Raw genomic sequence first — 27,978 nt, forward strand, 5'->3', positions numbered from 1 at the left:
CCCTCAAATCTTAGCAAACACGTCAAAATTTCAAATTATTTTCAACATCTTAAGTAGAAAAGTCCATCAATTAATTTAAGTCTGCATTTGATTCTAATTAATTAACTTCTTTTTCCATGAGTGGCCTATTATAAAGATGTCCAAGGTTGGTAAACCATCGGTTACGGTTTTAGACAATCGTGAACAGTAATCGGCCCATGAGCATATTTGGTAGTTTTGGTTCCGGGTTGTAAACTGCTGGGTTTTCAGTGGTTTTCACGGTTCCGGTTCTGGTGTTGATGGTTTTCTAGTTTTCTTAAATTTTATAATTTTTTAAAGTATTTCAATATGTAATTATAACATATAAAATAAATTCGAACAACAAAATGTGTAAATTATATTAAAAGTAAGACGAGGAAGGTGAAAAAAATTAATTTTATTAAGTTAGAGTTGTAACAGTAATAGCCATACTTGTTCAAGTTACAATGTATTACCCTCAAAGTAGATGACACAATTTCCTTTTTTTTTTAATTTGTCACACAAAAGAAGTCACATTTTCTTTTTTGGAAAAAGTTTTCTCTCACATTATTATAAATGTACTCTATTTTCATTCTTCGTTTATGATACGCTCGAATTTTGCACTGTTTCAAGGTCTTTATTTGGTCTGTTTTTAATGTCAAAATCACAATTCATGTCCATATTTTGAATATTTGATCTATTTTGGTATTTTGACGTGTTTTGTGAGAAATGTGCATATTTGAGCCTAAAAAGACAGCAAAAAGTCGAAGTTGGATATCTGGAGCATTTGAGACGCCGAGCAGTCCACTGCAACCCATACAGCGACCGCAGGGGCCTAACGACCGCTGAGCCAATAGCGGTCCGCTCTGGAGAAAGTTGTGCTGAAACGAAGAACACGCCCAGCGACCGCTGGGGAGTGCGCAACGACTGCTCCAAGAGTTTCTGAAGCTACGAGATTATTCACAACGACTGTTGCAACACAGTGTAGCGACCACTATCCAAGAGGCAGATACTACGGATCAACCTGCAGCGACTGCTGGCCAAGGTCCAGCTGCCCGCTCCAAAAACGCGGCGCACAGAATTGACTTACTTTCTCCCCAAGACTTACCAAACTTAGCCACCTTTTACCTTATTTGCTGCTGCTCGAAAATACCTCTATAAATACCCCATCAAACCTCTTCATTAAAGATCCTCTTTTTGCCATTTAATTCTAGAGCATAAATTTGAGAGTTCTGCATTGTGCAAGAGGTTGAAAAAAGAATCAAGAGAAGATCAATGCTACAAGGATTCGACGTTTGGGTTTTATTGCTTTAGTTCTTATGTTCACTTTGTTTTCCCTACAATCTATTGTTTTAGCTTCTTCAATTTTGTGTAACTAAATTCATATGATTCTAGGGACGTGTTAGTAACGACTTTGGGTATACAATTCCATTTTCTATTGTAATATCCATTTTATTTTTACTTTGTTTCTTCCCTAAGTTGTTGGATAATGCTTCACGTTTGAGTGGCACATTCTGTGATAATCGTGAGAGGAGGTTGGCGAGTTAGGTCCACTTAGTAGACACTACAATTAGCTTCCCTTAAAACGACACGGTTAATTGAGAGTGATTAACTTTATAAGGGTCTTAGGAGCTTTTGGGAGTTACGGATCTAGGATTGACAACCCTAGTGTTGTAATTGGAATTTGTATAACAATCATTGTGAACACACTTCCCTAGAATTCTTTTATCTCTCATATTTTACCTCTTTAATTACTTGCAGTTAGTTGTTTACTTGCTTTCAAACTGTTTTTAGTTTCCAAAATTCCAAAACTTTCGGTTTTCAAAATAGTGAACGAAGCTTAGTAGATGGTAGCCAATTTGTGATCGTTTTCCCTGTGTTCGATATCCGGTACTGACCTTTAGCTATACTATATATACTATGTATACTTGCAGGTTTATTTAGTGCTACTAAAAAGTGCATCAATTTAAAACTCGCACACTATTTAACGCTTCTTCTTTCACTATTCTCGACTTCGATTGAAAAAAACTTTACACTTAACTTTGAAAATATACTCTTATGCAAAACTCTAAAATAAATCAAAAGAACAATTATTTTATCTTAGTTACCCCATTAGAAGAAACCATATAAAAATATTAGTTGAACCTTAACTAAAAGTTTAGGCTAAAAAAAATTAAATATCTAAATTTTAGAAATGGGTCTTCCTATATTTATTTACTACAGCACCAATTTATTAAGAGGTTGGCCCAGATTTTATTATTTCATTTTTTTAGCCCAAATAATTAAAGTGTTAGCCTAACAACAATTAAATAAAACAACCCCACTATCATCTTCCACACCATTTATCCCAATTAGAAATGATGTGAGAGAAGCTCCCACTTCCCACTAATTGCTACTGCCGCCGCCACCACGCTCCAGCGCCGTCGCCGCCTCCGGCGGCGCCCTCTCTCTCTCTCTCTCCCCTCCATCCGTCTCTCTTCTTTCTCTCCTCTCTCTCTCTCTCTTTCTTCTCTCACTCCTCTCTCCTCTCTCCTCTCTCGGCCCTGCTCACGCCGGCGTCGCCGTCGCTGCTGTGCGCGCGGCGGCTCGCCGTCGCTGCCTTCTCCCTCTCGGATTCCGCCGCCGTCACCGCCATGCACCACCTAGACCGCCGCCGACCTCTTTACCTATCTCCCTCTTTCTCTCGGATCCGCCGCTGCCTCGCCATTCTCCGACAGGTAAGGTAGGCCAGTTTATCATTTATCCCTTTTGTTTTATTTCTGAAGATTTAATCTTTAATTTCAAAGTTTGGTATTTTTAACTTGTAGATTTGTGAAGGGGCGAAATCAGTGATGGATTTGAAGGAGGTTGGGCTGTCATCGTCGGCTGACGGTTTCCTAGCTCGCCCGGAATTCGACAGATTCCTACTTCTAAGATAAGCTTTCCAACTAAGTGTGTATTGTGGTTGTAGGATTTAGTGCATCTTATCTTACGAATTTGGTGATCTTGCGGTTTGGGGGACTTATTGGTGAAGCTTGTTGTTGAAGCTGTGTATTGCTAATTTCACTTGTGGCAGATTCTATTTTCTAATTATATGCATATGCTTGTACATATATGAAAGAAAAGAAAGGCTTGGTGTTTACCTTTTGATGTGGGAACAAAGTGTTGTTGGATTGTAGGGCTTGATCCTATTGTGGTCTGCAGCTCTATGTAACTCTCCCTACTCGTACTCCTTTCTTCTATATGTGTGTATGAAGAGAATTTGTAGAATGTTTGATAGTGATGGGTTTCCTGAAGTGGAAAGGCTTGGGGGTTTATATACTTGCTGATCCTTTGCAAGTTGCAATGCAAGTGGGGAGGGAGTTTAAACTTGGGGGAGGTTTAACTTAGAGCATGAATAATCCTGGCCCGGATTTGAGCCGCAAGTCCCCTCCACGTCATCATTCCCTCAAATTAGGGGTTCCAGACCACAACTCATCTAACACCGCAGGCCACAACTCGGGCCAGAACTCAGGCCACAACTCATCTAACACCGCAGGCCACAACTCGGGCCACAACTCAGGCCACAACTATTCATCTGCACTATTCACAACATATTTTAATCGTAAAATAGAATACGTTGAACAATTAAAACCGAGAAAATTCATTGTTCAGTCGGAAAATAGAAAATTACAACATTGAAATTTAAAAATTCGAAAAAAAAAAATTTAACACATAAGTCAATTGCGGTTCCAAAATTCTTCAATTAGATCCGCTTAGAGGCGTGTGTGTTGATCTTCTTGGCGCATTGCCGCTGAACGGGCCATGACATTGCGCACGTCGGGAGGAACACCTTGCACGGTCGGATCGGTGACAGTGTAGCTACTGCTGGCGCTGACGAGCGGATCGTCGCTCCAGTCAGTGGCGTTGTCTCCCTCGTCCTCAACGATCATGTTATGCATTATGATACATGCATACATGATGTCGGCGATTAGCGGACGGTGCCAACCACGGGCCGGTCCCTTCACTATAGCCCAACGTGATTGGAGAACTCCAAATGCGCGCTCCACATCTTTCCGAGCCGCCTCTTGCTTTTTGGCAAACAACTTCCTCCTATCCGTAGTCGGACATGTGATGGTCTTCACGAACACGGGCCATCTAGGGTAGATCCCGTTTGCCAGATAGTACCCCATAGTGTACCGACGGTGGTTGGCTGTGAACTCTACGGTAGGCGCTCGCCCGGCACACAAGTCGTTGAACAATGGAGACCCGTTCAACACATTGAGGTCGTTGTTCGACCCAGCGACTCCAAAGTAGGCATGCCAGATCCACAACCGTTGGTCGGCAACGGCCTCCAACACAACCGCTAGTGAATGCTCCTCTCCAAGCCATTGGACAATTCTTCCACGGCCAGTGCATACAGTCAATGCTGCCCAGCATCCCCGGGAAGCCGTGCCTCTCCTCGTGCATTCGCACCAATCTGTGAACATCGTCGGACGTTGGCTTTCTCAAGTATGTGTCCTTGAATGCTTCGATCACTGCCCGACAGAATTTGGCTAGGCAAGAGCGTCCAGTATGCTCGCTCACATGGAGGTACTCATCAAACATATTTGCAGCTATTCCGTAAGCGAGTTGGCGGAGGGCGGATGTGCATTTCTGTAAAGTCGATATACTTTGCCGCCCGACAGCATCGAAGGTTTGCATAAAGTACGCGTCACGAGCCACAACTGCGTTGACAATGCGCAAGAACACATTCCTCCGCATCCGGAACCGGCGACGGAACATCTGATCACTCCATCGAGGATCTGCAGAGAAATAATCCATGAAAAGCCGCAAACCAGCTTGTTCACGGTCTCGGTGGATATACATCCAAGTACACGGTACCCGGTCGTGTTGCTCGTTCCACGCATGGATAGCAGCTTGATAGCGTTCCACCTCGTTGTTGATTTCTTCTTGGATTGCGGGCATCGCCGTCTCTAACATTCGAGCCATTTGAGCTTCGATTGCTCGTTGGCCTTCACGCCGAGGATTCATTTTTCGAATTTTATGGTGAGTGAGAGGGAATGAAGTTGAAGTGATTTGAAAATGGATGGAATAGTGATATTTATATATTAATTTTTGAATTTAAAAAAAAAAAAAAAAAATTCGGAGGGGACTTGCGGCCCGGCCCGAACGCAAATAACGCCGGGACGGGTCGCAACCGATGCGGCCCGGGCACGCATATCGCCGGCCTGGACGTGACGGAGGGAGAGGCCCCGGGACGCAACTGCGTCCTCGGGACCGGCCTGGGCCGAGCCGCATCGTCGTCCAACACTAAACACGGGCCGGGACTCGCGAGTTGCGGCCCGGCCCAGTAGCGTTATTCATGCTCTTAAGGAAGGTTTTAACTTCACTGTAGTATTTGTATGTCAGAGATATTTATCCCCTTTGGTAATCCTACGGCAAAAATGTGTTTTGAGCATTGGGGGAGCTTATGTGGCTTTCATCTATCTACCTTGGCATTTATTGCCTACTTGGTTGAAATCCTGCAAAGATTTTGATTGGATTGGGGATTGAATTTCATCCGTCTATCTATCCTGCCCAAATCTACTATTGGATTTTATTTGATACTCCCTAATCCATTCAAAGATTTACTCCACAATTTATTTTCTTACTCTCTCTAATTCTCTTCTTTTGTAGGAAATAGCATCTATTCAAGGAGCATGGGCTATCCTCGTTGATGTATCGGCTTTCCTTGGAGCTTGAGCACAACCATTGAAAAGCTGCCTGAAACTTGCACATCTATCTCTAATTGTAAAATGTTAGGATTTGGTTGTATTGTATTTTTATCGGACTTCTTGTACGTGTATCGTATATTATGTACTATTCTCGAAAAAGGAGTAAGGGGTAGGGGGAGAGGACTTAGCTTAGGCGGAGGGGCGACCGGGCGACGGCGAGTGTCGACGGAGCCGAAGAACTTCTGCGGAGAAGCTGCGGATCACGGCGGCATCCATGCCGAGGCCGATGGCGAGCGACGTCGGCGGCGGTGCGGTGAGGCCGCCGAGCGAGAGAGAGAAGACGACGGAGGGAAAGGCGACGCCTTCTCCCTAACCGGGACTTCACCGAATGGAGAACCGGCGGAGTCAAGGCCGCCGAGGAGGAGCAGCCACGAGCTTGGAGCGGCGGCGGTGGCGAATTGGGAGAGGAGCCGCCATAGACATTTCCCCTAAACTATAATTTTGAATCTTCAATTAGGAGTCTAGAGCTATCTTGGAGGATCGGGAGAAAAGAGGAATGGAGAAAGAGAAGGGGGCGAGCTCCGGCGATGCGGAGCAGCGCCATCCTCGCCGGAGGCGGCGACGAGCCGAGGAGAGAAACCGCCGCCTGCATCTCTGTTCGTCAATCTAAGGAAGTTAATTTTTGGAGATGTTGGTAGAAGAGGGGAAGTAGCCGACAAATGGAAGGAGTATTGGGCTGACATTAATTAAAATTGGGCCACTTGAATTGAGTAGCTGGGCCGGAGGAAATTAAAAGTATGGGCTCGAATAATTTAAATAGGATGAGGTTGTTCTTTTTGTCTATTCTTGGGCCACTTTAATTTATTAAGTGGGGCTGTAGTAGTTAAGAAAGTGAATGCAGTGGGCTTCGGGCCAAGAACTTAATTATGAGAACTTGGAATTATTTAAGGATTGAGATGGAGCTCAATTAATTAATTTCCAAATAATTTATTTAGATTTCGGGAAAATAAAGTAGTAAAGTGGGAGACGCGAAAGCTGACCGGCGTCGCCCCGCGACGCCATGGGCGACCTTAAGAAAAATCCGAAGAAAAGAATTTTAGAAGAGACTTTCCAAGAATTTCCTATTCTTGTAAATAAGGACCGAGTAATTATGTTAGAGAAAATAGAATTTCTCCAAGTTAATAAAGAGAATAAATGAACTCTGCAGAGTAGTGAAGCCGAGGTGGGATTAAGAAAAATCCTATAAGCCGAGACTGAGATATAGGTGCTATCCAATAGGATGCATGCATTCTTTCTAAAGAGAAATAATTCAAGTATTAATTAGCGTGCTACGCTATTTATTTTCAAGGGATAAATTGCTTGAGGGCGAGTGAGGCCAAAGCGAGTAATTGAGTTGAGACATAAGCATATCAGGTGGGTTTTCTTTTAATATCCAGCACTATAGTGTGGATATAAAGCAAATACTTTTGAAGTTATGAAAAATCATTTTCTCAAAATGAAGCAGTGATTATTTTAAAGTTGTTGTCATGCCATAAAATGTTTGTTTTGAGGCCTATCTGCTGGGGCTCTAGCCCGCGGGTTTTTGGCGATGCCAGCCCGAGTTTAACGAATTCGGTTCCAATAGGACCGCAAATCCTATTCGGAATAACGTGCACGCGAGCCGTGAGCCATCAGCTGTTGGCCGGCGATGTGTCCGCTGAAGGTGGCCACCTTCACGGTACACGATTCGATAAGGCGAGGATCCAAAAGAACTTAGACTGCAGTCGGACTTTTAAGATCACTGAGAATTTAGTATGCTCGGGCCTTTTAAGAAAAACCCCCGTGCGATACTGTGGATGGATGACAACTATATAATGTATGTTTTGTTTTCGGCATGTGTCCACTAAGTACTCCTGTACTCAGCCCTGCATGTATTTATAAATGTGCTGGTTGAACGTCAAGAGGATGGAGAAATGATCGGAGTCGATGCTACTAAATAATCCAGTGGATCTTTTCACGATTCGTGTCTTCATACACGAAGTCGTCTAGTATGGACTTATTCCGCTACTCTTTTGTGAAGTGAGACATCTTAGAATCTCACCTTCGAATTCTGATTTATCGATGAAATGTTTTTAGTTCTAAGACCATGTAATGGTACATTTGACTTCTATTCTATGATATGATCGACTTGGCCTTCAGGCATATTCACAAGTTCTTTCCCCGTTTCTTTAATCCCTTCCATTAGTCGCGATTTACCCGCTTTAGCTATCTTTAGTAAAGTGCGGTCGTGACAATGACATTAAAATGTCAACACATAATTTTGTTGAACTTCAATATAATGTGTTGATATTATGTGTTGACATTTTGATGTCACCGTGTTGACATTTTTAATACACTGTATTAATGAATTAACATAGTTAGCAACTTAAATAGTTAGCAATATAACGCACCCCTATATGCAAATCATGTTACTTTTATTATATACATTTTTAAAAACTATTTAATAATAAAATAGTTGGATACAAATGAGTAATGACTATTTGCAATTTAATTATTTTTAGACTTATCATATGGAGTACTATCTAATTTAATATGTCAAGTAAACAAGGATATTGAGTCAATCACCACCAATTAGGTGGATGATATACTAAAAGTTAATTATATATATGTGGTCGATTTTATATTTTACAATTTCAATAATTATTTAATAGCATCATAGTTGAGGCAAATGATTATTCGCTCTTAATTTTTATACTCTAATTCTCATATATTTTCTTAAATTATGTTTTGCGTTTTTAAGCTAATATACAAATATTTAAATTAAAACTTTTATATTTTCTAAATTGTTACGAAATTATTAATTTATTTTAAGTTAATTGGATTGAATTGATTTTTATTGTGGTTAAGATCGATCAATCGAATCAAAAATCAAAATATTCAATAATTTTACTATATTTCAGATTAAATGAATTCAAGATTAATACAAGTTAAATTGAATCTAAAGTCCAACTTACTTTTTAAATTTATCATGTTGAATTTAGAATTAAACACAATTGTTTAATTAAATCAAATATTCAATTATAGTAGTTCAATTCAAATTAAATATGAAATTTTGACATTGGTCTTAATTGAAATATAATGTTACAATATACAGTTCATATAGTGAATTATTCTCATCCAATTATTTGGTTAGTACGAGAAATACTATGACATAAGTCTTGATTGAAATCTAATGTTGAAAAAAATACATCAATTAGTGGTTTGATTAGATGATATAGTAGTTCCTTAACGTGCTTGATATCTAATAATGGTAGTTTATTATCATCCAAACTTTTGACTTATTAGAGAAATCCAACTGATATTATTATTTGTTTACATAAATTTTTTAATTTACTTCAGTTCTAGTATAAAACAAAATAGATCAAACAGTAATTTATCTCATCGAGAAATACTAATGACTTAGTCTTGATTGAGATCTAATGTTGCAAAATAGAAAAATCAAATTAGCTATTTAATTTAATCCAACATTTTAATTTATTAGAGAAATCTTAATGATATTATTGTTTAATTAAATAATTTTTTATTATACTTAAGATATAATAATAAGTTATTTATTCTCATCCAACCATTTAATTTACTAAAAAATCATAATGACATTATTATTTAATTAAATGATTTTTTATAAAGTGCTCAAAATCTAATACTATTACAATCTAAATAAATCAATTAATAATTTACTCTCATCTATCCTTTTTATTTGCTATCAATACATATATTAATAATTTTTTATCATCTTGCTCATTTAACCAATGAGTTATTCACGAAATTTGAAGATCAAATAAAATAATTAGAATATCAACTATAATTAGTTCTAAAATGAACATAGACAATAAGATCTCATTTTTTTAGGGGATAACAATGACACACTAACGTGTATATAATCAAAAGCAATGCATTCATGTGGTAAGTTTCTCCATTAAAAGCAGTAGTAATATTGTGGTTAACTTTAAGTTTTGTGCATTAAATTTTTATTGGAAGTATAAAGTGAACAATTAATGCATAATTTGGATTCAAATTCGAAAAAGCAAGAAGAGAGAGATTCTAGTTAAAAAAAATGAAAATGGGTTGAAGGTTAATAGAGTCTTTTTAATTTTTCCACTAACCATCATTAATATTTTAATATATAATTAATACGGAAACTTACTAAAATATCCTTGTATCCTTGTGTGGTTAGCCATAACGTGATTGTTTAGCATCACTCATAATTAAGAGTAGTGCTAAATGGCCATAATATGGCTGGCCATAAAAATAAAATATTGTTACATTTAATGCTATTTACTTGGATTTAGTTCATCTTAAAAGAAACAATTGTCTAAGACTAATTTACCCTTTGTCCAGAAATAAATACACATAAAAAACTAAGTCATTAAATCATTTTGGAACTTTGAATATGTAGCTCATTTACGTCTTATGTCAACTTACTCATTTTTTTTTTGTAAAACTTTAATTTATTGTTTTATATTTTATTTTTAATTGTTTAATATATATAACTGCTTTTAAATCAGAACCTATAGCTTTATGATATTAAAATTTTATTATTGTTGATTATATATATAGATTCACTTGCAAATGAAATAATTTAAAGTATATTATATTTAACATTAATATTTAAATAACTTATAAATAAAATAAATGTAAACATTTTACTCATTATTTTACATACTAATTCAAACTTTTCGAGAAAAGATTTTTCCAATATTAAAAGTATATATAGAAAATTCTGATTAAATAAAATATAAAATTGATGGTTGGAGATTAATTGAAATCTTGAATATGAGGTTTATACACATTTTTTACACTTTTTTAACCTTATAAAAATATAGTACCAACACTCTATAAAAACCCTGAGATGAGATAATGGGAGCGAATTCATTAACTCGGCCATGAAACAATTTTTTCAAGAAAATGGCCTGATTCATCAAACCAGTTGTGCCTATACTCCCGAACAAAATGGTGTAGCCGAATGAAAAAACCGTTCCCTCCTAGAAATGACCCGCTCTATGCTCATTGAGTCAAAAGCCCCGAAACACTTCTGGCCAGAAGCTATTGCCACCTCAGCCTATCTCTTAAACAGATTACCCACAAGTATCCTCAAACACCAAACACCACTCTAAGCCCTATCCTCCTTCACCAAAATTCCACCACCCTTAACTCTTGAACCACGAGTCTTTGGGTGCTCCTTTTTTATTCACACCCCGAAACATGAACGAACCAAACTTTCCCCTTGTGCAATCAAGTGTGTCTTCGTGGGATACGGGGTAAACCAAAAGGGGTATAGGTGCTTCGATCCAAAAACCAACCGAGTGTTTGTCACCATGGATTGCAATTTCCTTGAAACCGAATACTTTTATACCCACCTCAGCGGTCAGGGGGAGAGTAGTGGTAAGGACCCGCTAAGTTGGATATCAGCGCCAATGCCAACACCAAGTAATCTCGAAGTGGGCATAACAGAGACGACAGTAAGCGGTTCCGCCGAGCAAGTCTCTGAAGTAGGACAGTCTGTTCCTCAAGGTGACACTCACCCAACTACTTCCCCGTTGAGGCTATCCAATGTAAGTATTGATAACCCTGTAATCCCAGTTCCTTTTACTACCGATGATGTAAGTGTTGATGAAGAAACAGACCCTGTTGCGGAGAGCAAAGGTGAAGAAGCTAGTGAAGTAGAAGGGGTCGAAGGAGTTGACCCCGACACAGGGGGATACATCCTTCCTCATCGGGAGAACATGGGAGTTCCACCTAAAAGGTATACACCTGAGAGGATTAATAGGAAGGCTCCGTTGCTTGCCTAGTTACGAGACATCTATCAGAAATGGCCCAAGCTTTTGAGAAAGCACTATATGAGGAAGAAGAGATCCCACAGTCATGGGAAGAGGCTATGAGACATAAGTAGTGGAGAGAGCCAATGCAAAAAGATATAGACGCACTGATCCGAAACAACACTTGGGAAACGTGCATCTTACCCAAAGGGAAGCGACCTGTCGGATGTCGATGGGTCTTCACTATCAAGAGGAGACCAGATGTCTCAGTTGAGAGTTACAAAGCAAGGCTGGTTGCGAAGGGCTATACTCAGACTTATTCAGAAACCTTCTCCCCAGTAGCCAAGATGAACATAATTTGAGTCTTATTATCTGTAGCGGCAAGTAGAGATTGGCCTCTGCACCAATTCGATGTGACGAATTCCTTTCTTCACGGTGAGCTGAAGAAGGAAGAAGAGGTATATATGGAGGCTCCTCCAGGATTTGCAGCAGACTTCAAGATAGGTGAAGGATGTAGGCTAAGGAAAACACTATATGGGTTGAAGCAGTCCCCAAGAGTATGGTTTGGAAAGTTCGTTGGGGTAATGATCTGTTATGGGTATAAACAGAGGAACTCCGATCATAATCTGTTTCTGAAGAAAAAAGGAGATAAAATCACTTGCTTGATCATTTATATTGATGATATGATTATCACAGGTGATGACTTGGATGAAATTGAGAGCTTGAAGAGGAACTTGTTTCAGGAATTTGAAATGAAGGATTTAGGAGATCTCAAGTATTTCCTTGGGATTGAAGTGTTATGGTCACAAAGAAAGGGATCTTTTTGAGACAGAGAAAGTACATTTTGGACATCCTAGGAGAGACGGGTCTCCTAGAGTGTAAGCCAGCAGATACGCCTATAGTAGTTAATCTTGGGTTGCAGAATAATGATAAGGCCGAGTTGACCGATTGAAGTCGATATCAGCGACTAGTTGGAAACTTATTTATCTATCACACACTAGGCCAGACATTGCCTACGCAGTAGGGATCGTAAGTCAGTTTATGCATCAACCACAGACGGACCATATAGATACAACGCTTAGGATTTGCTGATATCTGAAAGGGACAACAGGACATGGAGTGTTGTTCTCTAAGAGTGATAATCTTGACATTCATGGGTACACCGATGCTGATTGGATGGGAAAACCTAATGATAGAAGGTCAACCGCCGGGTACTTTACCTTTGTTGGAGGTAACTTGGTGTAAAAAGAGAAAGTGGTCGCCCTCTCGAGTGCTGGGGCAGAGTTTCATGGAATCAAAAGTAGACTGATTGGGATAATGTGGCTAAGAAGACCGATGAAGGAACTCAGCTTAGCTCCTAGCAGAAAGTGTCGACTATACCGTGACAACAAGGCCGATATAAGCATCTCAGAGAATCCAGTTCAACATGATCGAACCAAACATGTTGAGGTGGGTAGACACTTTATCAAGGAAAACATTGAAGGAGGCATTGTAGAGCTGCCATTTGTTCGCTCAGAGGATCAGCTTGCTGACATTTTGACAAAGGCAGTCAACAAGAGAGTTTTTGAAGATGCACTTTGCAAATTGAGTATTGCAGACCCCACCACTCAATTTGAGGGGGAGTGTTAGAACAGGAAATATTGTGATTGGAATCAATTACTCCAATTAGGTGATTGACAAAATATTTTGTAATTAAATTATAATACTTGGTGCCCAAGAATACTTGGTGCTTATGAATATTTGGAGCACGAGTTCCACCATATTCACTTGTTTGTAATCTTTATTTAAAGGGTTCTTTATACAATGCAATCATCATCTTATTCAAAACAACCGTTCTCTTTTCTTTTTCCCTTTCAATTATGTTTTCTGCACCATTTTACATATATTATAAAAATAATCAATGAAGAATTATGAGTCAAATAAATAGAATAATATAAATTTTATCAGGTTTCAGGCCAGCCCACTGGATTTTCGAGTCTGGTCCTAATGGATTGCGGGCTAATCGGGTTGTGATTTTATTAGACTAAAATTTTTCACCGTAACCCTATAAATTTGACGGGCTATTCGCACCAGCCCACGGGTTGCGCGGGCTGCACTAACATACCTAGTTGGTGGGCCTTCAACAGCATGCAAATCTGAAGGTGTTAAGAAGATGGCAGTGCGGGATGGGCCTCAAGGCTCTTGGGTACAACTTGATAATTTGATTAAGATATCACTTGTGAATCGCTCAGAGTGTGAGGAAATCTCAATGCTCAAATATCTTTATTTCAATAATTTGAAGAAGGTGAGGTCCATAAATTTCTCATTCAAAAATTTAAAATCTCTCAAAATGTACGGATTAGAGAGATTACAATGTTTGCCAAGAATCATTATTCTATAACAATTATAATCTCTCAAAATTAGAGATTAAACAGTGTTGTATGTTGAGTGAATTCCGGATGGGCTCGACACCTTCAATTCTCTAGAATAACTTAGCGATTGTTCAAATCTGAAGTGGATTAAGAATCCAAGTCGTGGAGCAAAAACATATCAAGGAATCCTCCATGAGGTGAGAACTGAAGGGTGCAAAAAGTTGATGGAATTGCCATGTCAAATTTGGAAGTCGTGTTAGGATTTGATTTGTTATTCCATTAATAAAAGTCCTATTCTTTAGGATAGTCAGCAGATTTGATTTTATTGTTAGTTGTACCACTTATTTAGCTAGACGTGAATTGTTTTCAGTTTAATTCTTCTTTGTAAAGCTATTAAAAAATAACCGCTTTGCATCTTCAATAAAGTAGTTCATTCCCTCGGATTCAATATCATCTTGTGTGATTTAATATTCTTACAATTTGGTATCAGAGCCCCCACTGGGATCTAAGATAAGCAGCTTAGAGTGACTCACGAAAAAAATGAGTGAAGAGAAAAATTTAATGCAGCCTGTCATACCACGTTTTTCGATGATCATTACGATCATTGGAGCATGCTGATGGAAAATTTTTTGAGATCTTATTGGAGTCTAGTGGAGATTGGTCATGAAGAACCGAAAGCAGGAGCACCATTGAGTGATGCTGATCGATAGAAATTGGAGTAATTGAGGACTACAGACCTCAAAGTAAAGAATTACCTGTTCCAGGTGATCGACATGATAATTCTTGAGTAAATTTTGGAGAAGGGAACCTCGAATCAGATATGGGATTCCATGAAAAAGAAATTCGAAGGAAATGCTAGGGTGACGCGTTCAGCCCTACAAGCGTTGAGAACAGACTTCGAGATTCTGGACGTGAAAGTAGGTGAAACCATCACCAACTATTTTGCACGGGTTATGGCTGTTGCTAACTAGATGAGGATTTTTGGTGAGCAAATGAGTGAAAGTGTTGTTGTCAAGAAGATTCTTAGGACTTTGTCTGAGAAATTCAACTATACAGTTATCTCGATCGAAGAATCTAAGGATATTGATGCACTCACAATTAGTGAACTGCAAAGTTCACTGATTGTGCATGAACAGAAGTTTCACATGAGTCATGGAGAAGAGAAGGCACACAAAGCAACACATGAAGAGAGGAATGGTGGAAGTGGTCGTGGGAGAGCTGTGTTCAAAGGAGGAAGAGGCAGAGGCCCCATTACTACAATAAAGCAACTATTGAGTGTTACAAATGCCATCAACTTGGACACTATCAATATGAGTGTCCAATGTGGCAAAAGCAAGCCAATTATACGGAGATGAATGGAAGAAATGCTTCTCATGGCTTATGTAGAGTTGCATAGAGCAAGTCGAAATGATGTATGGTTTCTCGACTCTGGCTGTAGCAATCATATGTGCGGAGATCGGTCAATGTTTTGTGATCTGAATGATGGTTTCAAGCAGATAGTTAATCTGGGAAATATTATGAAGATGAGTGTTGCTGAAAAGGGCTATGTTCAATTGTGTCTCAATGGTGTCACTTACATAATTAGTGGGGTGTTCTAAGTGTCGGGTCGAGTTGAAGAATCATCATCTAAGTGTTGGGCAACTGCAAGAAACAAGGTTAGCCATTCTAATTCAGTCAAATCAATGCAAAATATACCATCCATCAAGAGGTTTGATCATTCAAACCAACATGACTGCAACTAGAATGTTTATTTTGCTATCTGAAATCACTAATAAGCAACCAAAAGAAGAAGTGTGTCTTCAAGCAAAAACAAAAGATCTAGCTCAGTTATGGCATCGTAGATATGGTCATCTCAGCTATAAAGGCCTCAAGACTTTGCAGCTCAAAGAAATGGTGAGGGGTTTGCCTAAGCTCTTTGAGTCCAGCGATGTTTGTACTTTGAGTCCAGCGAGATTCAATTACAAAACGGAACACATGGAGAGCATCCCGAAAATTAGAACTTGTTCATGCAGACTTATGTGGACCAATCTCTCCAATCTCCAACAGCCATAAAAGGTATCTGATTTGCTTTATAGACGATTTCAGTAGAAAAGCATGGGTGAATTTTTTTGGTTGAAATTGCTACTTTCTAATCCTTTAAAAATTTTGTGGAGAAAGAGACTGGTTTGGCCATTAAGTGTTTTAGGATAGATCGTGGTGTGGAATTCACTTTAAGAGAATTCAATGATTATTGCAAAATGAATGGAAATAAGGCAATTAACCAATGCTTATACCCTGCAGCCAAATGGTGTTGTGGAGAGGAAAAATCGGACAATAATGAACATGTGAGATGTTTATTGTCTGAAAAAGGTGTTCCGAAGACCTTTTGCCCTAGGCTGTGAATTGGACCATCTATGTGTTGAATAGGAGTCCCACACTATCAGTAAAGGATGTGAGTCCAGAGGAAGCTTGGAGTGGAGTTAAACCATCTGTAGAACATTTCAGGGTTTTTGGAAATATTGCACATGCCCATGTTCCTGACGCTTGAAGGTCAAAACTTGAAGACAAGAGTTATAGTTGTGTTCTATTGGGAGTCAGTGATGAATCAAAAGGGTATAAGCTTTATGATCGAGTATCAAGAAAGGTTCTAATAAGCTATGATGTTGTATTCGATGAAGAGAAGAAGTGGGATTGGGATAAGAGTTACAAAGATCAGATTCTACTAGAATTGGAATGTGGAAATGAGGAGCAGAATGTCGCTTTTGGATCTGATACAACAAGTGACGATGAAGTACTCCCAAGTCCTATAAGTACAAAGGTTCCCAGAATTGTGTGCCAGAATCTTCACCAGATGCATCTAGTTCAGAAGCATGCAGAAATCGAAGAGTTCCGGCATGGATGAGGGACTATGAAACTGTGACAACCCTTGCCTCTCTTATGAAGATATTAATTTCAATATGGCTTTCTTTATTAGTGCAGATCCAGTCATTTATGATGAAGAAGTAAAAGCTGATAAATGGAGAGAAGCCATGGATTCAGAGATGGAATCAATTGAGAAGAATGGAACGTGGTCACTAACAGAGTTACCAAGAGGAGCTAAAAGCATTGGGCTCAAATGGGTATATAAAACGAAACTGAACGAGCATGGAGAGGTTGAGAAGTATAAAGCTCGCTTAGTTGCGAAGGGATATGCACAAGAATATGGAAGTTGACTATGAGGAGGTGTTTGCACCAGTTGCTAGAATGGATACGGTCCATGTTAATAGAGTCATTTTTCTATTTTTGGAAGTTCCAAGTTAATTTGGCAAAAAGTAGTTCTCCCTTTTTATTTATTCTCTCTTAATTTCTATTACTTTATTCTCTCTTACTTTTTCTACCATCCATTTAACACATTATTCTTAAACTCTGTGTCCAAAAGAAATGTCTCTATTAACAAGGAACGAATGGAGTATATGATATGCTGAAGGCGTCTTGTGGAGTAGTTTAGTGTATGGCACATGTGCATATTATGTCATAAACCTAATCAACTATATAATCACAAATTTAAGGTCAATATATAGTTTTAAATACCCACTAGCTTTGGATCTTTCAATACTTAAAGCTCTGCCTGTGTAATCTTGTTCTATTAAAATTCTTAATATTTGTAATTGATGAGAGAGAGAGAGAGAGCTACATCTACGTATCGATTTTGAGTCTACGATTGAATCTTGCAACAAGTAAGTATATCATATTTCATTTTCTGTTGAGGTTCTCTTTTTTTATCATCAAAACAAGTTGCAATTTATCATCGTATTACCTTAGTGTAACATGGATTTTCTTATCTTATGTGTTCTGGATTCTGCTAAGTTTCATATATCAACTCTGATTCTACGTGTTTTATTTGTCAAATACATTAGAGAAGTTGAGATTCAGCACGTACTGATTAAATTAAAGAAGAGTTACATCATCTGATCCAATCGTGGAAACACTCCACACAACTAAAAGTCAGTTCTCTAACTATTGTGTTCAACATAAATTATTGCTAGGAGTTTAGATCTATATTTATGCCTTTTGTTCCTGATGCATATTATTAGATGGTGACTCGAATTCCTGACAATATATGGGTTCTCTACTATATGTTTGAAGAATTTTGAGAAAAAATCTATACATACGATTGTTTCCAATTGTGAAAACATACATAATTCTCCAACTATAATCATGTTTAGATAGAAAAAAAGATTGAAAAAGAACATGTATACTAGTTGAAGTTGAACATTTTACTGTTGTTGTATGTTTGCTTTCTATGTATGCCCAATATGTTGACCGTCTTTGATTTGAGCATTTACTAATACATAAAAATAAAAGTAGGCAGCAACATTTTGTAATATCGACCTACTAATTGATTTTGTTAAGTTTGATTAATTCAGTAGTTTCAATTAACCTTTCATGTGTGTACCCACCTAGAATAGGTTTATCATTTAAAACAAATATACTTTGTTCTTACTCGCAACAAGTTAGGTAGCAATAATTGTAATTTAAAACGGCCTACATAATTGACAATTAAGCCACTTATTATATTGTTATGTTTGTCAATGGCATCTGGAAATTATGACACTTTCAACCATCAGATTCATTTATTAGATGTTTGTTTTCATGATCTGATTTAAAGAACCCTATGCTATTTATTCTTAGTGCTTCAAGTTATATAAATTAATATGATGGGTGGGTATAATATATTATGGGAGAGTATTTGAATAGTCATCTACAAATTTACTGTTGTAAGCATTTTCTCTATTACTTTAGTTTTGTGCCTTTGTGAAACCATGGATGGAGGTGTTGCTGCCATCGAAGTTCTTGTCCAAAACTTGATCAGCGTTTTGAAGGAAGAGTACTCTCTACTTCGAGGTCTCGATGGAGATGCCCAACAGCTGCAAAGGACTTTGATGTTGATAATGTCTTGGATGAACTCAGCTATCAAATTCTCGAAAAACAAGTGAAGAAATTGAAGACCATCAATCTCAGTCCCAAGGCCAAGGATAGGGTACTATCATGCTTCTTCTCACCGTGCAAAATAATATCGCGTCGGCATAATATGGCTCCCGCAATAAAAAAAATTAATGCGGAGTTTGAGTCTATGAACAAAAGGGAAATTGATCTTGGCCTTTAAAGCAAACTTCTGAATGCACCTGTTGCTTCTGAAACTTCCATTGAGACTGATTCGTTCATTCTTGACCCAATCTTTATTGGAAGAGATGATGATGTGCCAAAACTAGTTGGAATGGGGGGTATGGGGAAGACTACATTGAGTAAGATTGTCTTCAATTATAAAAGCATAAAGGCTCGATTCGGATCACTTATTTGGGTTCATGTTTCTCAAACTTTTGACTCAAGAAGATCTCAAGGATAAAACTTATCTTCTCGTACTTGATGATGTGTGGAATGAAAATGTTGGGCAATGGGAATGCTTTATAAACTCCATGTCAGGAGTTACTTCTACAAAAGGAAATGGAATTATCATCACTACTAGGATTGACAATGTTGCTTCAATTGTTAACTCATTTCATATTCACTCTTTAAAAGGCTTATCAGATGAACAGTGCTGGTCCATCATTAAAGTAAAAATTTTTGATGAAAATGCAGAAGTTCCATCAGGATTTGAGACGATTGGGAAAGAGATTGCAAAGAGATGTCAGGGTTTGCCCTTGGCTGCCAACCTGGTTGGGGGTGTGCTTCGTCGCTTTAAATCCGTACAAGATTGGCGATCCATCAAAGAAAATTGGCTTTCAGATGGTGAAGGAGGTGAAAATATTTTAACAATATTAAAATTGAGCTTTGATCACCTGTCTTCGGCCGCACTCAAGAAGTGCTTCGCTTATTGTTTGATTTTCCCCAAAGGTCAGGAAATTATGAAAGATGAGCGGATTGAACTTTGGATGGCAGAAGGATTTCTTCAACCTACCTACCCAAAGAGATGATATGGAGTCTGTGGGAACATGTTTTTCAATGTGCTTGCACAAAACTCTATGTTGCAAGTTGATGAGAAATATTATTATTATAAAGATAAATATTGTGTGATGCACGATCTTGTGCATGATCTTGCATCTTCTGTTTTATCTAATAAAACAGATGGAAACACCCTATTTCGATACATGTTTCACGAAAACGAATCAAGTGATATTCCAGAAGAAGTGACGAGAAATTTGCGTACATTGCTCTTGGGAGGTGGAACTTCTCGTACCATATTCTCTAGCTTCAAAAGTCTGCATAATCTAACTCTGTATGGTTACAGTAATGAAGAGTTGCCCAGTTCAATTAGGGAGTTGATACATTTGTGAAATCTCAATATTTCCTATACTGATATTATAAACATTCTAGAGTGGATTGGAGAACTCCATCACTTGCAAACATTAAGATAGGTAATATGGAAACTGAAGAAACTGCTAAATATGTTGAAGTACCTAATTAATTTAAGGCTTCTTTATCTATCGTATGAAACAAAGTTGCCAGTAGAGATTGAGAGATTAACTAGTCTCCAAACACTCTGGTACTTTGCAGTGGGCGAAGAGAAGGGCTATCAAATTGAAGAGCTTGGAAGTTTGAATTATCTCAAAGGAGGACTAGAGATTGGGAATGTTGAAAGAGTGCGTGACAAGGAAGAGTCTATGAAAGCTAATACATTGGCGAAGTCAAACTTGTCAGAATTGGCACTTAGTTGGGATGCCGAGGATAGTGTCGGTGAAAGAAATGATGAAAGTATATTGGAAGGCCTCCAACCTCATGTAAATTTGAAAGTGTTGAAGATAAGATTTCCAACATGGATGGGAAAGATGGCAGTATGGGATGCGCGTCAAGGCTCTTGGGTACCACTTGACAACTTGATAGAGTTAACACTTGGGAATTGCTCAGAATGTGAGGAAATCCCAACGCTTGAGCACCTGCCTAATCTGAAATTACTTTATTTGTTTAGATTGAAGAAGGCCAGGTTCCTAAATTCTTCGTTCAAAAATTTAAGGACTCTCGTAATATCTAGATTAGAAATGAAATGTCTGCCGAAGCAGTTATTCTATAACAATCAGAATATCTCAACATTTTGGATTCATATGTACCTTGGGTTGAGAGAGAATTACCAGATGGCCTACACACCCTCCATTCTCTGGAGGAGTTGACTATAAATGACTGTGAAAATCTAAAGACAGTTGGCAATCAAAGTGACGGAGTAAGAAAATATGAAAGAATCCTCCGTGAGCTGCAAATTGTAGGGTGCAGAGAGCTGGTGGAATTTCCACTTCAAATTTTGGAGTCGTCCATACCCACGATCGAGACACTCATATTGAAAGGATTATGGAAACTAAAGAATCTACCAATGCTAATTGACTGCCTCGCTAAATCATCTCCTCGTCTTGAAGAATTAGCAATCACGGGTGTTCCGAATTTCATGGCTAGTGGTAGAGTTGAGAGTTGGGATTTAGGCAAGTTGAGGAAACTAGAGATAGATGTGAGTGTTGAGTGGTCAATGGAGAGTAGTGATGCCATCAGAGAGACTGTGCATGGTATGTTGCAAGGATGTTGCAATTCACTAACTGAGTTATACTTGAAGGGGATTGAAAATTGGGAGTGGGTGCCTCAATCAATTCAACATCTCACTGCACTTCATTGGTTGAAGTTAGAAAATATAGGGGGAGAAGAATTGCCACAGTGGCTGGGGAACCTCTCATCTCTAAGGGAATTATGCCTACATGGTTGGAACAGATTGCGGTGCCTTCCCTCTGTGGTGGCGCGTCTCACTAAATTAATAAGGTTAGAAATTGGAGATTGCCCGAACTACACATTGATTCGGAGTGGCGCAACCATCCCAATCTGAAAATCAATGTTTATGGCACAAGTAAGTACTCCATAATTTATTAATTACATTGCTAACTTTTCTTAAATTGTTAACTTGCTAATACATCAAAGCAGTAATATTAAAAATGTCAACACGACGACATTTACATGTCAACACAAATTTGAATGACATACTTATGTCTTTGTGTTGAGATTTAAATATTGATGTCAACCCCAAGACATAAGTATGTCAGCTGAATTTGTGTTGATATATTAATGTCTGCATTGATCAGTTAGCAATTTAAGAAGAGTTAGCAATTGATCACCCCTCTATGGAAGCATGTTTAGATGTATTTGAACTTACAAATGTGTTATTTTTCTTTCCTAGGTAGAGTGCAGAGGTGAAAATGATGTCCGGATGAAGTTGGAACCGAAAACCAAAGTCAAGAGACGCTCCACGCGGACAGCGGGATTCATCAAAACATTCCACACGGACTGCGGGAGTCATCTTCGATGTCGGTATATTTACATACCTCTATTTTACTTGGAAATTGGATGAAAGCATAGAAGAGGAAATTGCACGTTTTATCTTGTTCATAGAGAAATTCATATATATGTTGACTTAGTGTTGGAAAGAAATCACGGAATTAAGGTGATTGATTCCAAATTGATTGTATACCATAATTAGAATATGATCTCCTATGATTTAGTTTCCATATGTAAAATATCTCATGGCTATAAAGGATGTAACCCTAGCACATATTGTAATAAAGCAATAATAATACATCTTTTCCAGTCTCTAATTATTTCTTCATGGTATAAGAGCAGGAAGAATTCTGGCTTAGAGAATTCTCATCATAGGCGTGTAATACCCAATTCTCGACCTTTACCTAAAACCAGAAACAGAACCCAAACTTTCACATACAAAATGTCAGACTTTGAAGAGGAAAAACCAGTAGTAGAATCCTCAAAATTGAGGACAAACAAGAACATTACCGTGGCGTTCAAATTAAACGGGAAGAACTACCCGTTATGGTCGCGCTTGATGAAAGTCGCGATAGGAAACAGGAGGGGATATTCACATATCCAAGATGAACCGCCGGAACCAGGCGGCAAAGGATATCGGGATAGGGAAGAAACCGATTGGTAGTCTTTTCTTGGATCGTTGATAACATCGAAAATGATATTATCGCCGATTTCGCTCACCACCAAACATCCAAGGCTTTGTGGGATAACCTTGCAATCACATTCGCAAGCAAGGCAGATCCATATTTGATTTACAACCTGGAGGACAAAATAATCTCAATTAGACAGGGTAATCTTGATCTTGAGACGTATTACCGTCGAAACCACGGATTGTGGGTGAACATTGATCGAACTCAAAAGCAACCCGTAATGTGTTGTGATAAAGGGATCGGGCAGTACTGGCAGCACGCAAGTGAGAAGCGACTCATCAAATTTCTCACTGGATTGAATCAAGAGTACGACCACATTCATCGGGAGATCCTTCAGCAACAGCCATACCCCTCAGTCGAAGAAGCCTACGGGTGGGTGAAGAAGGAGGCGGCTCGACAGAAAATCATGCCACCGGCATCCTCTCCACCCACCGGAGACTCCGCTGGCGTAGGAAGCGCCGATGCATCATCGGGGGAAATAGGCTATGGATTAGGAGCACAGAGGGATCGACTGAACAACCGTGGAGGCCAGCAACGACCGCCACCTGCCGTAGCCACACACCAGACCGCCGGAGGGAGGCCGGACAAAAGTAAATTATGGTGCTCCACTGTGGGATGTTAGAGTTTGTATACTAGAAATCATGTTTCGAGTGATTGAATACTGTAAAACTCTTATTTTATTTTTCAAGGAATAAAACAGATTATTTTTGTCATAATGTTGTTATGTTTTACATTTAATGGATGTTATTACATGTTTAAATGTATAAGTTGAAGGGGTTGGCAGCGGAAGCGCTCACATAAATCAATTACATAATAATTCTGATCTATTTAGCAGATTATTTAGAAAAATTCTATTCGCGTAATTATCACATGTATCATGCTCATAACTCAAATAAAACATGCTTTAAAATTAATTGAAACCTAAAACATGCTTTTCTACGGTTTAGCCATTATACCTTGAGGATTCTCCAAAGAATCGAAGATAGCTAGCGCCTTCTCCACGTGAAGATCTTTAGTACAAAACCACGGATCTTCTGTCTCCTTTATTCTCCTATTTATATTAAGTCACATATTGGGCCCAGACAGAAATCTATGGAAGGTTTTGGATATGGGCTCCTCCAATTAGCTTTTTACTAATTAAATTGAACCCAATTTAATATAAGCTTATAATTGGAATATTACGAGCAGCCACTACAGAAGTAATATTGCACTCCCCATCCAAATCCGAAATTATAAGTACTCCGGGTTTCCATTGCTTGATATTTATTTCCCGTGCTTAAGATAGAAACATCCATTAATTAATTATTGTCTGCTATGGACTTAATTAATTAATATCTTATTTATTCCAAGAGAGGACTCAACAAGAAAATCTTATTTATTATTCATAGAGTAATTAAACTCCAACTAGCTAGGTTCCGAATAATAAAACTTTATTTCAAGCTTCTCTTGAGGATGTTATCAAACGAGACTCACCTCGCGCACGATTCAACATAATAACAATCCTAACACCGCTAGATATTAATCACCACTACCCAATATACCAGGCTTATTGGGTTGCGAAAAACCTGCACCATTTGATAAGTCAAAGTAGTGCATAATCAATACCGTATGCTCAATGCTAACCTACATTGATTAAGAAACAAATTTGTATCAAGACCTCGCTTTTCAGTAGATAGCATAAAGACTGTCTCGCTGTTAGATCCAGTCAGTGCTATACCACACCAACGTCATCTTATTTCAGTAAGGCTTAGAAATAATTGAACTAACATTGCAACCTTTCACGATAGGTAGTCTAAGCCTATCTGGGTTGTGAAATTCTTCTTTTTCTTTGTTCAGAACTGACCGTGTTACCTTAAAGTGAACGACGCCCACAACCGGTCTACTAAAACAAAGACTTAAACTTTGTTAAGTTACTTATACATTTAAAAATGTAATAAACATCCATTAAATGTAAAACATAACTGTAATAAACATCCATTAAATGTAAAACATAACAACATTATGATAAAAATAATCTGTTTATTCCTTTGGAAAATAAAATAAGAGTTTTAACAGTATTCAATCACTCGAAAGGTGATTTCTAGTATACAAACTCTAACATCACTTATACTCAAAACACTTTCGAGTATACAAAAAAATATGCCCTACGTCTAATTCTCCCACTTATACTGAAAGCGAGTTGAGGTCTCGAGTGAGTCGAACTCCCATTCCTTCCACATGTCACTCGAACGGTTTGACCGCCAATGCCTTTGTAAAAGGATCTGCCAGGTTGTTCTCTGACGCAATCTTGACCACTTGTATGTCTCCTCTCTGCACTACATCTCTGATGATATGATACTTCCTTTCTATGTGTTTGTTCGCTTCGTGAGCTCTTGGTTCCTTCGAATTTGCCACAGCACCAGAATTGTCACAATAAATGGTGATGCTCTTGGGCAGATTCGTAACCACACCTAAGTCCATAAGAAAGTCCTTGAGCCATACAACCTCTTTTGTAGCCTCCGAAGCAGCCACATATTCGGCTTCCATTGTAGAGTCCGCAATGCATTTCTACTTTACACTCTTCCAAATTACAGCTCCACCTCCTAAGGTAAACACATAACCATAAGTAGATTTCCTCGAGTCTTGATCAGCTTGAAAGTCTGAATCAGTATATCCCAAAGGACAGAGCTCGCCTTCTTTGTAAACTAGAACATAGTCCTTAGTCCGTTTAAGGTACTTGAGTATGTTCTTTACTGTAGTCCAATGTCCTTGGCCCGAATTTGACTGATATCTTGCTACCATGCCAATAACAAAGCAAATATCAGGCCTTGTACAAAGCATAGCATACATGAGACTACCAACTGCCGAAGCGTATGGTATCCTTCTCATCTCTGCTATCTCGGATGCAGTCTTAGGACACATCTCTTGAGATAAATGGATGCCATGTCTAAAAGGTAAGAAACCTTTCTTGGCATCTTGCATGCCAAAGCGACTATGTACAGTGTCGATGTAAGGCTCTTGAGATAAGCACAACATCCTTTTCTCACGGTCCCGTAGGACCTTGATACCTAGAATGTGTTCCGCGTCTCCCATATCCTTCATCTCGAACTGGTTTGACAACCACGTTCGTACTGATGACAACATATTTTTATTGTTTACAATTAGAAGAATGTTATCTACATATAAAACTAAGAACACCACATCCGGATCGGTTTGAGCATCGCCACTGGGGAGAAGGTCTCGTCGTAATCGATACCTTCCTTTTGGGTGTACCCCTTAGCCACTAGTCTTGATTTAAAGACTTTAACTCGTCCATCGGGTCCACATTTACGTTTGTATATCCACTTGCTCCCAATGGCAGTACAGCCTTCGGGTAGGACAGATAAATCGTAGACGTCTTTGTCACAGCTCAACCCCTCTGAAATATATTCTTAAATAAATAAATCCAAGAAATTTTAAAAATATTAATCCACATGTCAAATAAAACACTCATATCAGATACATTCAAAAATAAAACACTCATATCGAATACATTTAAAAACCAATATCTATTTCTATCGTTGACATCTATGAGCCACAGTCCAATGTATATAAATTTCACCTTTAATTTCCCACCACACAATTATCAAACATACTCTTTAAGCAATACATATAACCAGGAGCAATAAATATCATAAACAAATTAATATTCATATGCATATGCCTCTCTGCTCAATTTATTATTCTGTGACAAATCAAGCCTTGTATCTGTCCGGGATTCCTCTATGACCCGAAGGTCCCTCTGTATCTGGACTCATATAGGTCCCTCTGTATCTGGACTCATAGGTCCCTCTATTTGGACTCATATAGGTCCCTCTGTATTTGGACTCATAGGTCCCCTCTGTGATTTCAGATCCAAAGCAAGACCGTCACAGATCCTCTTTAATCACATAATTCATGTACTTCAATATCATATTTCTCATCAAATAATTCCTTTAAACTATACTCCCTTATGCCAATCATATATCCATCACATTTCACCATATAATTCAAATATTCACTCCAATTTAATACATAACAATCAATCATATAGCACATATATAATTAAATATGAAATTTATACCCACCTTATTTCACATTCTAAGCGAATCTGTGATTCCATTTCACGATTACAATTTTAGCACATATATAATTAAATATGAAATTTATACCCACCTTATTTCACATTCTAAGCGAATCTGTGATTCCATTTCACGATTACAATTTTGACCTCTTTGAACAAAATTCCATTCTTTTCCCTCATTTCCCTCTCTATCTTCTTATTTTGCCAGAGAAATATCTCCGTCATTTTTCTTTCTTAACGGTATAATAATATACAACATATATCTATAAAGAGAAGAGTCGGCCTACTTCTTAAAACAAATGCTCTCCCCTTCTTTTTTTTAGTACAACACGTAAATATATATGTATAAGCCGACTTACTAGATAAAAGCTGACATTATATGTTTCTTTTCTTATCTTTTAAATTAGGAAAGTGATGATTAAGAAAATTGGACACACACACATCTACTATTGTGACACCTATCATTATTGCATTTGTATATTAATATGCAAGGCACACACACGTTACCATTCTATTCTGCATGTACTATTTATTTATTTAAATTAACTTCATAGTTAACTCAACATATACATATACGGACTACATAACTACTTCACTACTTGCATGCATGTGATATATACTATGTATATACTCATAATAATTCAAAGAATTCTATTCACTCAATTTACATGTTTATATATATATATTAAATTTATCACATATAAATATATGGTAGTCATATTTAACTACAATCACCATTTAGTAATATTATCCTATATAATAATCATTTAATATATCTATTATACTAAGACAATTTATTTACACATAAAATGATAGCATGATTTGAGTCTGGAATGTTACAGTCTTTGTCTATCATAGATTGTAGTTCCGAATCCATTGCACTTACCCATTGGCAATGATCGACATCCGCCTGCGCCTCTGCAAAATTCCAGGGATCTAGTACATTGCTGTCCGAGGAGTGATCCATAGATTCTCCCAAACCAATGTACCTTTCGGGCTCATGAGAGACCCTCCGACTGCGGCGCGGCACTACAACATTAGGTGTAGAAGTTGAAGGTTCGGGAATTGGCTGTACAATAGCTACTTGTTCTTGGTTAATGGAACTTGTGACTGAAGTGAGCTCTT

General features: G+C 38.1%; 2 long non-coding RNA genes across 3 annotated transcripts; both read left to right on the top strand.

Annotated features, from left to right (window-relative positions):
* Positions 1 to 2,291: 2,291 nt before the first annotated feature.
* On the top strand, positions 2,292 to 3,118 carry LOC148928428 (uncharacterized). 2 transcript variants are annotated; one of them, XR_016128877.1, is made up of 2 exons: positions 2,292 to 2,719; positions 2,805 to 3,118. It is a non-coding gene; the product is annotated as an uncharacterized LOC148928428 (long non-coding RNA). The 2 variants fall into 2 exon arrangements; XR_016128876.1 differs by having other exon boundaries at positions 2,292 to 2,714.
* Positions 3,119 to 17,433: 14,315 nt separating this feature from the next.
* On the top strand, positions 17,434 to 20,088 carry LOC125193280 (uncharacterized). Its single transcript, XR_007171550.2, has 2 exons — positions 17,434 to 17,513; positions 17,694 to 20,088. It is a non-coding gene; the product is annotated as an uncharacterized LOC125193280 (long non-coding RNA).
* The last annotated feature ends 7,890 nt before the right edge of the window (positions 20,089 to 27,978 follow it).

The sequence above is a fragment of the Salvia hispanica genome, chromosome 4 (assembly GCF_029641045.1).
Source record: "Salvia hispanica isolate PSC_SH4W2 chromosome 4, Shi_PSC_v1, whole genome shotgun sequence".
NCBI classification, from domain to species: Eukaryota; Viridiplantae; Streptophyta; class Magnoliopsida; order Lamiales; family Lamiaceae; genus Salvia; species Salvia hispanica.